This window comes from Phymastichus coffea, unplaced genomic scaffold, assembly GCF_024137745.1.
Source record: "Phymastichus coffea isolate CEN01 unplaced genomic scaffold, Cenicafe_Pcof_1.1 PCOF00023, whole genome shotgun sequence".
NCBI classification, from domain to species: Eukaryota; Metazoa; Arthropoda; class Insecta; order Hymenoptera; family Eulophidae; genus Phymastichus; species Phymastichus coffea.
Window position 1 is genome coordinate 556,512 of NW_026706834.1, and position 13,091 is coordinate 569,602.

General features: G+C 39.0%; 1 protein-coding gene across 2 annotated transcripts in view; it reads right to left on the reverse strand.

The window, feature by feature from the left end:
• The window catches only part of LOC131675474 (succinate dehydrogenase [ubiquinone] iron-sulfur subunit, mitochondrial), a 224,370-nt gene that overhangs the window by 136,163 nt on the left and 75,116 nt on the right, over positions 1-13,091 (reverse strand). Inside the window, exon 1 of one of the 2 annotated variants that reach the window (XM_058954467.1) lies at positions 7,256-7,259. The exons of the other annotated variant lie outside the window; for it this stretch is intronic. The gene's annotated coding sequence lies outside the window, so the exon portion shown is untranslated. Of the gene's footprint in view, positions 1-7,255; positions 7,260-13,091 lie in introns of those variants that run through there. 2 annotated transcript variants of the gene reach the window in all.

The following is a 13,091-nucleotide window of genomic DNA, read 5'->3' on the forward strand; positions in this document are numbered from 1 at the left end:
ATGGACGAGAATCGGCTTTTCGCGGTCAAAGGTAGCTTTTCTTCTCCTCTTTCCGAGAAGAAATGTTATTATTGGTCGGTATGCTAATTCGGATATCGGTAGCGCCCTCCGAATATTTTATCATTGGTCTGTATGTAAATTAGAAGGATACAGCGCCCTCCTTAACTCTCCTACATTCGTCGTTATTTACCCTCTCTCACCCCCCATTAAGGTAGCTATCATTAATTGACGGAAAAGATCCACCCCTACTCTTATCTATTTTTCTATCCGGACGGAAATCAAATTTTATTCTAATTCGCTTATTGGTCGTAACGTCACTAGCGAATTTCGTCAGAGGTTCGAATTCTGTCGGTTAATTTATTGATTAAATTTAACGGGGTAGTTGTCGCTCGCTATTATAATAGGGGTGTGTCGGTCGCATGCGAATTTTTATAGTTCGGTATTTATTCCATGTTCATTTTTTTTTTATTATAATTTTAATTTTAATTCGTTGTGAATACATATATAATATACGTCGTTTCAATTGTAGCGCTCCCATCCTCGCATTTACATATTATTCTATTCATCATTTCATATAATCTGTCTCGCTCGCTCTTGCTTAGTCTATTTCGCTCGCTCTGTCTCGCTCGCTCGCTCTCAGTCTGTCTCGCTCGCTCTGTTTAGTCTATCTCGCTCGCTCTGTCTCAATCTGTCTCGCTCGCTCGCTCTCAGTCTATCTCGCTCGCTCTGTTCAGTTCATCTCGGCGCTTCAAAATGGCCGCTCGGTCTCTCGCGCGTACGCCTCGTGTTCCCGTATCGGTTGTTGGAGCGCCTCCTGGGGCGCTCCCGTGTCGGTTAAGTGACGTGTTCTCAGATTCGTGTGTGTGGTTATTGTTGTGGTTGTGTGTGGCGCTCAGGATGTCGCCGATGGTGTTCGGCAGCCCTACCCAGCTGATTGCCGGCTGCCACTTCATCGGCGATTTTCTGCTCGCCCCAGGAGTGTCAGTGTTCTGTGAATGTTGGTGTTGGTGCCTGGGAGTGTAACAGATCTGCATGTGTCATTAACATGCTTTTCCGGTGCATTTCCCAGTGAAGTTTTCCCGTTTTTCTTTTGCCGGTCGGCAACACGTGGTCGGGAGTGAGTGTGTGCGTGCACTCTCTTATTTCGTGGTGCGCTCCTTTTTTTTTTTCTTTCGAGTATCCGTCGGATCACTATCATAGAGTTTGTTTCGTCAATATCTCCGGTGTGGTTGTTCTGGCATAAAAAAGGGTAATCGTTTTTTATAGGGCGCGTTTGTTTTTATTTTACGCAACTGGTTACGGGGCGGCAAGGGACGGGAATGGCTTTCCTGAGGTGTTGCAAATAATGCAGCGCTCAGGAAAGGCCTTGTAATGTACCGCATTACAATGATTAGTAGCAATCGATCGGTTTACGCGCAAAGCATGGAATGAATCTCTTGAAGATGATGCAAAACCTAAATTTTCAGACATGATTGCCTTTTTAAAGAAAAAGGAGCGAGGGGATGGTGATGATTATTATCCACCATCACAAACTAATAATGCACACAATACAGTTAATGCGAGTACTAACAGAAAATCAAAAACAAATACTCAGCAGTCATTAGTTAGTACCAATAATTCGGACCTTTGTACTTTTTGTAAACAGGACCATAAAGTTTATTCATTTCCTGAATTACTAGATATAAATTAAAATGATAGAGCACATGCCGTGCGAGAGAAAAAACTGTGCTTAAATTGCCTTCGTGATAACCATTTTATAAAAAATTGTCGCGCGTCAGGTTGTAGAACATGTTTAAAGAAGCATAATACTTTATTGCACTTCATTAAAAATTCTGATGCTGACCAAACTAACTCTCAATCTGCTCAAAATCAAAATGTTCAGCAAAATCAAAAAGTAACTCTTACTATAACGCATGATTCTGAAGTTTTATTAGCGACTACATTAATTAATATTCTTGACAAAAATAATAAGCCCCATACATGTAGAGCTCTACTTGACACAGGCTCTCAAATGAATTTTATTTCCGAGAATTTAACATCAAAATTTATGTTAGATCAAGAAAAGATTGATCTGCCGTTAAGTGGTTTAGGCCAGCTTGTTACGCGTGCTCAATATAGAATGCGAGCAAAGATTCAATCATGCGTCAATGCATATGAACAAGTATTAGATTTAGTTGATCTACCTGCTATTACTGGTGTTTTGCCGTCGCGATTCGTGGACAAAAGCTCTCTTAAAATACCTGCAGGTATAACACTCGCTGATCCCGAATTTAACAAACCAGAAGAAATTGACATACTACTCGGATCAAGCTTGTTTTTCAAATTTTTAAGTACAGATCAAATTTTAATTCAAGAAAATCCTGACGTTATTTTGCAAAATTCCTTATTAGGCTGGATTGTGACAGGTGAAGTAGAAATTCATTATAATACACCTCGGCCGCGATCGTGCCACTTACTATTAGTAACTCTCGATTCAAAAATTAGTCGCTTTTGGGAAATTGAAACTGTTCAATCTAAAAAGCTCTTATCTATTGACGAGCAAAAATGTGAAAATTTTTATGCTGAAACTACTACTCCTGATTCGAACGGAGCTTATGTAGTTAGTTTACCATTCAATGAACGAAAGAAAGAACTAGGTAATTCTTACCCTAGTGCTCTTAATCATACTTATTCTCAAGAGCGCAAATTATCTAAAAATCCCGCATTAAAAGATGCTTAAACGAGGTCTGTCAGAAAAGTATCGGGCCAACCTTTATATTTTCATGCTAACGTTATTCTTTATCATCTGGTGGGTGGCATCCTTCAAAGTAATCCCCACTTGATTGAATAACATGGTTCCATCGATGTTTCCACTTTTCAAAACAATCCTGGAACTCACTTTTAGGGAAAGCCTTAAGTACACTCGTTGTATTGTTTTCAACCGTTGTTTTGTCATCGAATCGGTGTCCATTGAGTGGTTTTTTTAGTTTTGGAAACAGCCAAAAGCCACAAGGGGCTATGTCGGGACTGTATGGAGGTTGTCGAAGCAATGCGATATTGTGTTTACTCAAAAACTGCTGCACAAGATTGGATTAATGCGCTGGCGTATTATCGTGATGGAGAAGTCAGTCACCACTTTCCCAAGAGTGCGGCCGTTTTCTTCTTACTGCATTACGCAAACGTTTCAAAATTTGATCGTATTATTCTTTATTGATTGTCTGACCTGTTGGTGCATATTCGTGATGTACAACACCTTCACAAACGAAAAAAAAACAATCAATATTGACTTAACACTGCTCCGACTTTGACGTGCTTATTTTGGTCTTGGCAATTCAGAATGCTTCCACTGTAAAGATTGTTGTTTGTTTCAGGATCATAACCATAAACCCATGATTCATCACCTGTAATAACTTTTCTAAGCACATTATCATCATTATTGACCATTTCCAGATTGTCCAGAGCGATTTCTAAGCGAATGTTCTTCTGCTCTACTGTGAGCAATTTTGGGATGAATTTCGTACACGCGAGTTTAATTCCTAAATTTTCGGTTAAAATTTCTGAAATGATAGTTTTTGGTATCCCAAGGTCTTCTTCTAGTTCTCGCACAGTCATACGACGATCTTGTTCGATTGCAAGTCGCACTCGCTCAATCTGCGGTTTTTGTCGTCGAAGGTCGGCCGGAACGAGAATCACTATCGACAGAATTGCGATCATCCTTGAACCGTTTATACCACTCTTTTATTCGTATTTTGCTCATACACTCGCTTCCGAAGGCCTTTTGCATCATTTTAATAGTTTCCGAACTCGTTTTTCAGAGTTGAAGGCACAATTTGATGCAAATTCGTTGTTCTTGTTTTTCAGTCATTTTTGACAATATCAAAATCCGACGAACGCGAAAAAGGTACCGTAAACAAAGACACGTTGCGCATGAACTATACGTCCGGCAGGTGTCAGTAAGTAACCAATAGATTCGTGAGGCTTTACTGTTGACGTTTCTGTCCGGTAGAGGTCGCTCGAACACTATGGCGCGAAGATATAAACGTAGGCCCGATACTTTCCGGACAGACCTCGTACAGCCGAATTCTGCAAATACCGTGATCTCCGGCATTTAAAAGAAATTACCAATACAAACGTGCGCGATGAATGATGTTACATACCTCATCAAGAACGACCAAAGGCCCATCGAATGGACCCCTGAAGCGGAGCGTGCTTTTGAGAAAACAAAGTCTGACCTAACCACCGCCACATTGTTGAGCCACCCCTCAACAGACGCGGAAACACGCATAGTTACAGATGCATCTGATATAGCCATGGGTGCAGCCCTCGAGCAATTTCTCGACGGATCGTGGAAACCCTTAGCATTTTTTTCGCGCAAATTTAGTAAAACCCAACTTAATTACGACACGTACGATCGTGAATTAACAGCGATATACGAAACAATTAAGTATTTCAAGGATTTCCTCGAGGGAAGAGAGTTTGAAATTGTGACAGACCACAAAGCGCTGATTTTCGCTTTCGCTCAACGCTCCGATAAAGCGTCACCGCGTCGACGACGGCAACTCGGTTATATCTCGCAATTCACAACCAAAATCAAACACCTACCAGGCTCCCAAAACGTCGTGGCCGACTGTCTCTCCCGAGTCGAATCAGTCCGTCTACCCCTCGAGATTGACATGCTCGAACTAGCAAAAGCTCAGGCTGACGATCCCGAACTTAAGGACCTGCGTCATAATGCACAGAAACACTCCCTAAAACTGGTTTTTCTGGAGTGGGGTCAAGACCACAACCGCGTCTGTGTCGACCAGACCGGTACCGCCCTTCGACCCTACATTCCCAAGCCCTTGCGTAAGCGCGTGTTCAACCTCTTTCATTCACTTGCTCACGGCGGCCCGAAGGTCACTGACCAGGTCATAAGACGACGTTACGTCTGGCCTGGTATGCACAAAGACGTAAAGCTATGGTGCAAAACGTGCTTAGATTGCCAAGCGTCAAAAGTGTCACGTCACGTTAAAAATAACCCTTCACCGTTCGTTGCACCGGACGCTCGTTTCCAACACGTCCACCTGGACCTCGTTGGCGAGCTCAAACCATCGGAAGGCTTCGTTTACTGTCTTACGATGATCGATCGATTCTCGCGTTGGATAGAAGCGGTACCAATCCGCGACAAAACAGCGCAAACAGTCGGTCGAGCTTTTTACGACCACTGGGTATCCAGATTCGGAGCCCCTGAACTGGTCACTACCGACCAAGGCTCCGAATTTGAGGCACAACTCACTAAAGCACTACTCTCACTAATCGGTTGTCAGCGCGTACGTACCACAGCCTGGCATCCAAAAGCGAACGGCATGATTGAACGGTGGCATCGCACCGTTAAAGCGGCTATTATGTGCCACAACGATGCGAATTGGGTTCGCACACTCTCGACCGTCCTCCTTGGATTACGCACACATGTTCGAGAGGAAACAGGTGCTTCTCACGCGGAATATGTGTACGGCACAGCACTACGCTACCCGGCGAATTTTTCCTCGAAGGAGAATTCACACCCGATCCGCAAGTATTCCTCGAAGAATTCCGCGACCACATGCGCAAAGTAAGGCCTATACCAGTCGCTCAAAAGTACAAGCCCCGCGCGTTTTTCTTCAAAGACTTGCACACCTGTACGCATGTGTTTTTGCGTACTGCGTCAGTCAAGAAACCTCTTGAACGCCCATACACTGGTCCCTACAAAATTCTCGAGCGTATCAGCGACCTTGACTTTAAAATAGAAGTGAAGGGCGCTCCCAAAGTCGTGTCAACAGAATTACTGAAACCAGCACATTTCCTCGCTGAACCTGAAACTCCACCGACACCTGCGTTTTTACAGCGCCCGACTACTACTACGACACAACCCTCCTCCACTGACGATTGCCATATCACCCGATTACTGCTAATACACCCGCTTCCAAGTGCTTCAAACTCACCTGCCACACAGCGTCCTGTAATAGGTCAAACAAAACCGCCTCAAAGTGAGGTACCGGCACAGAATCTCGCTACCGAACCCGCCACCCCAGGCAGCCAACCCGCGCGAGCTCCTGCGCCACCGCTACAACCAGCCCTAAAAACCTACCCTTCAAAGAAAACATCACATAAAACCGTCACCTTTAACCCCGCGGCGAACGAGATTTACTTAGTACCAAAGCGTAATTTTAGAGACTCTAGTTTTTAAGACTACTCCTAAGTTTGTTAGTAAGGTACATACATACATAAATTTCGTATTATGAAGCTATCTCCTCCGTGCGATTCAATAAGGGAGGAAACGTGTAGGGATCTACACAGTCGACCGATGCTAAGCGAGCATTTCCATTCGACTACTAACGCCGCCGCGTTGCTGCGGCCGACTTGGATATTCGACCAGTACCGCTCTACCCGCCTGTTCGGCAGGTTGCTCCTTCCTACGCTCGTGTACCTGTGTTAAATAAAGTGTTAACCTTTTTCTGATCAAGTACTGGCTATGGCTACATTCATTCCTCTCCGGAACACCTCAATCTCTATCTCTGGACGACGCTACCCAACAGATACGCACTAGTAGCGCCATCTCTCTGACTTTGCACGGACTTTTCAAACGACCCTCATACTTAGGTATTCAATACGTAACATACTGCCTTGATTCCCTTATAGTTTTCTTCAATGATAAATTTTGTAATAATGGAAAGAAGGGAAATAGTGAGAGATGGAAATTCACTTAATTTTAATTATATTCAGCAACGTTTCGACAGCACATTTGCTGACCTCTTCAGGCTGATTTCTCTCGTAGTCAAATTACATAGGCCGACAATTTTCAAACTTAGAGACTAGACATACTGTACCCGAAGGAATTTGATGCGCTGAATCCGAATCTGGCATCAGAATTGCTCCATCGCCCTAGGTTCCCGAGATATCCTAACTTAAAAGTGCAAAAAAGACTGTTTTTTGCGGTTTTTGAGGTTACATAGCATCTTGAATAAATTATTTTCCAAAAACGAGCTACAGCATCATAAAGGAGCACTCTTGCCCTCTGAAATCCATTTTTCAAATTTGAGATAGCTTTTTTTCTCATCGAGATATCATTGATTGAAGTTAAGTATTTTCGTAGTTTCGTAACAACGTCAACACAGTCTATATTGCATATGTGAGCCTATAAGCCCAATTTAAAAGTAATCGTTTTCAATTGAAAAGAAAACCCATATAGATCTTTTCATAAAAAAATCTTTTTTTTTTATGGTGTGACGTCGGGGTCACTCTCAGGTACGCTTGCCGTAAGCGTAAACTCAGAGTTGCTCTGATTTGGCTATCGTGTAACACATAAGCCGGGACGAGCAATATTGTTGCGTTGAGAAAACTGTATGCTAGCGTGGTATGTAATAACCAAATGTTATTACGAACACAACAGACTCACGCTTTATGTGTTCTTAAGGGACTTTAATGAAAATTCACCAGACTCACGTTTAATGAATTTCCAAAAAACGGATTGCTTAAAGAAAGAAAAGGAAAGCCAGATATAAGGTTTTACTTACTTTTATTTTATTTAATTAATTATTATTAAGGCTGCGCTCTTTCTGCTCTTTGACCTCTTTCTCTCTCTTCTGGATGTAGTTGGGTGACTTCTTAATTGAATTTTGGCTGACTCCAAAATTTTCTTCTTTGATGCTTCCTCCAGCACTCATTCACTGGTAATCACTTCTTGTTAGGCACTTCCTGGTGCTAACTCTACTCCTCCAGTCTTGTACAGAGCTTTTTATAAGCAGTGGGTGGTTGGGTGGAAATCCCTTTCCTCAGGCCCATGAAGTGATAACGGCCAAATTTTGTATTGGTGGGAAATTTTCTAATGATATCTAGGATTTCTTTATTGGTCTGTGGGCGTGAATTTTCAGAGAGAGAAAGGACGGTTCCTTTTTAACTTGGGCCCTTTTCTCCAGAGATGGCTATCGAAGTGCCACTTTTAAGAGCAAGAGTAACGCTATAGTTTATAATTACTTATACAAAATCGTACTAAACTTAGTTAATTTTAACGGTACATAGTGATTATTACAATAATTCAATTATTATAAATATTTAGAAAAATCCAAAACTTCTACGATTTATTATAAAATACATTATTGTTCTAATATAAAATTATTTATTGGTTATTTGGTGACTAAAAGATGCGCATTATAAAAACTTACAAAATTGATTAAAATCTATTTAATATTACAGATATTTTCTTAAAATTCGGTGGAAAAAAAAAAGATAAATTGCATTTTTATGGCCCCCTTCCATTATCAGCGCGATAACACTTCACGATGTATACGCGATGATCGTAGGCTCCTGTCAAGACATGCGCGTGGGTCAAAGCAGGATAGAGCGTCGATTGTAAGGCCGAGTATGCAGGCTTGGGCCACTATCAAAGTTTATATAAACACTTTATTTCGAATGTGTCTTCATCGTGGGAAATCAGGAAGGTTCCCACTCCGTTCGTCATATTTAATAATTAAATTAATCTAAAAAAAAAAACTAAGTTACAGCTGGCCGTCACACCCCCACACTTAAACAATTGCTAGAGGAGTGCAACGAGGAAGAGCAATCGAAATTTTTATTCTAATTATAAAGATCTTATCGTATCATGCTGTAATCAAGGTTTTATCATTATATTTTATATTTTATTAATCTTGAAGGTCTTGCCCTAACATGGGAGAAACCCAAACGATGGTTTAACTGCTTGAGATTGTGATGCTGGAATCGAATTACTGTGGTTGTATTGTGTTATTTCATTTCCTATTGTATGTAGAGTTGGATATAACTTCTGTCCAGGAGCGGTGGCAATATTTGCTGGTGGTTCTACATCCCTTTTCGCTTCTGTGCGTTTTGATGCTAAATGTATCAGAAAGGTAGTTAAACTATTCCATATGGCCCCAATCAGATAAAAAGACCATCCATAAATGCTATGTAGAGTTATTCCATTGATGAGGACTTCTATTAATTTTTTTGTAGTTTGGACAATTAGTATAATTGCAAGTATACCGGTACTGAAAGTACCAAAGGTCATAAATTTCATCCACATTTTGTTCCAGGTATTGACTACTAACTGCTCCATTACATTCTCGATCATTAACTTTCCAATTATTCCGTTACTGTCTTTTATGGTGTGTCCACGAATTTCTCGGGTTACATCATTTATTACTGCAGGTTGTTCCAAGGGGAACAGGATTCTGTTCATTAAATCTTATAAATCCTTTTCTGTATATATTCCGCTGGTGGCTAGTGAGGGAATATTCTGGTATTTCCAGGTTAATCCGGAAAAAGGCTTAAGAGTGATGGGAGTTTTTGCTTCTACTGCTCTTGGTAAAAACTTATACCAGTCATCATTGAAATAAAAGAATATGGGTAGTAGGGCATTACAATCAACTACTGTCCCATAAGCTTTCAAAATATGTGTTTTAGGAGATAAGAATTTGGTATGGTTGTTATGGATTACTTTTAGTTCAGCATAACATTCGTCTCCTTGCGATACTTTCACATCAACGGGTATACACTTAACGATGTGCACTACCTCTTCTGCTGTTACAGCCATGTATCCGGGTCCTTTCATGAGATTATAGGCAAACTGATCGGGAGATTGACTAGCAATTGCAAGTGCATTTTTTAAAATTTCTCTTTCTTGCTTACAGCGATGTACGACAACATCCTTGTACATACGACTTAATTCTACTTTTATGTGACGTTCTACATATACAAACTTAGAATTTCCATACGCAAATATATCTAGGTTATACATTGATATTTTCTTACTTAGGAAAAATGCATGATTTTCGACAACATAAACAAATAATTTTGGGTGTTCGGTAACTATAATTTCGTAACCACATAGATTACGTTTAGATTTGGATATTAACGCGAAAGCAATGTCTTGTGTTACTAACGAGTATAAAGTTTGTTCTATTTCACCTTCAATTTGATTAGCTGCTCCTTCATACAATATTTCATATCGATTAAATTTGCATACATCTTTAGGTATACTTTCCCAAAAAGTGTATTCTCCTTCAGAATCTATACAATGTTCACTACCTAAAATACATCTAACGCCACTACGTAATATTATTTGGTTATTATCTAAGTCCACAGAAGTGGTATATTCTTGTAAAGTTACTTTTATTTTAGCTTGGACAACTACGGAACTCCAGCTTCCATAAGCATCGAAATAACTACCATAGGTACCATTATGATCTACGCTTCCTGCAAGTATAGCGGGTCTAACTGTGGTTTGATTAACTTTAATATCTCGAAATAGATGTGAATTGTCGAAGTAAAATGTACCGCTTTTGTGCAAATCATAACATATTTGTTGGCATACATCCATTAAATATTCTATTGCGCCATTCTCTATTATGTGAATTGTGTGAATGCATTCCACAATAATAAACAGTTCGGCCTACTTGGACTTTACATTGAATCACTTGAGCAGTTTCATAGTTATTGAACTGTAATAATTGAATATATTTTCTTGTTACGTTTATTTTTGTAGAAGGCATTTCACATTCTTCCACGTTTAATAAAGATATAGTGGTTATATTAAAAGATCTTGCTCCGCAGTCGTACCCTATGATGGCTGTAACTGGATTAGTTATTGTTAAGAATATTAGTGATAACAGAGAAGAATACATCATGTTTTCGGTTCTGTAATCAGAAAATATTTCATTATACGTTCCTTTTGTTCAATTATCTATTATTAGTTTCATAATATATATATTTTATTTTATGATTTATCTCATTTTATTTTATATTATATTATATTTTTCCTCTCTCCCTTTTTTTTCTATTTTGGCTTATTTTCTTTGGTTGATTTGTTTATATGTGAAATTCGGAGTCTATTTGAATGAACTATTTTTGTGCCCTTATTATTCTCTATTTTTACATTATGTTTTGGAAGAATACCAACTATTTTATAAGGTCCTGAGTAATGATCCCCGAATTTCCCTGGTTTAGGTCCTGATTTTAAGAAAACGTAATCACCTAAACTAAAGTCTTTTGGATTTATATGTCTATCATAATATTTTTTTGATTTTTCTTTAGAGCTAACTAAATTTTTGTAAGCTAATTTTCGTATACTACATAAACGCGCAACTAAATCTATTATATATCCTTTATATGTAGGTAACGTATCGCTTTCACGAAGGGGATTATTTGAGGGCATTCGAGCTAAGCGGCCAAATACAACTTCATACGGCGTATGTTTGGTACTTTCTTGTACACAGATATTGTAGTTTAGGATAGCTAGGTCGAGCCAATCATCCTAATCGTTGTCAAGATCAGTGTATTGCTTTAAGTACTCAATTAATACGTGATGAGATCTCTCAAGGGATCCGTTTGACTGAGGCATGAATGCTGTGGTTTTTAATTTCTTTATTTTGAATCGCTTGGAAATACGCGTCATTAGTGAACTCAAAAAATGTCTGCCTTGATCAGTAAGCACAGCTTTCGGACATCCAAAAACACAAATGAATTTCTTAAGAAATGCGTCCGCTATTGTTGATGATAAGGTGTCTGCTAATGGGACAGTTAGACAAAATTTACTTAATTGATCCTGTAAGGTTAAAATGTATTCATTTCCTTTTATTGTCCTTTTTAGGGGGCCTACAATATCCATAGCAATTTTATCAAACACTGTAGCACATGTATCAGTTATTATCATGGGTTGTTTGGTCTGTAAACGAATTAATTTTTTCAATTGACATTCTAGACACTGTTGGATTCGCCTTTATATATCGTCTTTTAGATTTTCCCAATAATATTCTTGTCTGATCCGGTGAAAGGTTTTTGAAACGCCACGATGTCCTCCAATTGGGGATTTATGAAATTCATAAAAGATTCCGTCGCGTTGTTCTAAGGGTACATACTCTAACTTATCCGTACAAATTATTAATTTTATTTCACTATTTCTAAAGACACTATCTAATAAATACTCTATTTCTGACCAACTTAAATTCTCTATATGTTTACTCTGAGCAATACAGACTACGTTTGATGAGTATTAATTAGCAAATCTCTTAATATTTTTAAAGTAATATGTATATAGTCCTTAATATGAGTTAACGATTCTGGGCGGTCTCTTCGTATGCAGAGTCCAAATTGATGATAGTTCTTCTTCTTCTTTTCTTTTGAGACTTCACCCACTTGTAAGATTAGTTTAGTATTAATTTTCTTATTTTCTATCAATTTTCGAGCGCCTTCGTCACAAGGTTGTCCATTGCTGCTTATAAAATAAGCAACATTGTCATTGCGCACATGTATGGTTTCTTTAACCTTAACTATATTAGCGGTGTCGTTGTCGTTATTTACGGAATCATCCGAACTATTATTCATTGAGTCCTCTTCGGAATCAGTATCTTGTATATTGTGAGGTAGATTCTGATTGAGTTGCACAGGTATTTCGGGTATAACTCGTGCCTCACCTTCAAGTTCACTGTTGTCTAGATCACTTTCTAAGTAATCAGGTATCTCATTTCGAGTTCTTTCGGGGTAACGTTTTGAAACAACTTCGACAGATTCAGGTATGGGCAACTTCTCGACAGGAGGTGTTCTTGGGTGTGGAATAATATTTTTATTATCATTATTAACAGGAATTTTCCGGGGTCGTCCATGTGGACGTTTTATTGGTTTGATTTTTTCAGTTTCTTTTAGAACTACCACATGGTCAGATGAATGTTCCATTTGTTGTCTTTGCCTTCTAGTAACTACATTTATTTCAGGAATTTGATGAGTTTTGTCTGCTTCGGTGATTACTGATATGTAACTATTATTCTCTTGTGTTGGTATTTTCCGTCTTCTAAAAGGAATGTAAGTGTCTCCTATTTTTATTGTCTTTGTGTCAAAATTAACACTTGCTTTACTAGAAAAAAGGAAATCAGATCCTATTATGCCTTCGCAATTTACAGGAAAGTCATTTTGTACAATATGGAATTTCATTGGTATCTCAAATAATTTCAGTGTTATTGATCCTAAAGTTCTATGGGTTAAACCATTAATATCTATTAGGTCAATTTGATCGGTCTCATCACGTATTCCTAAAGCATACTTTTCCTTTATTAGACTCTGTTCAGATAAACTATTAATCATATACT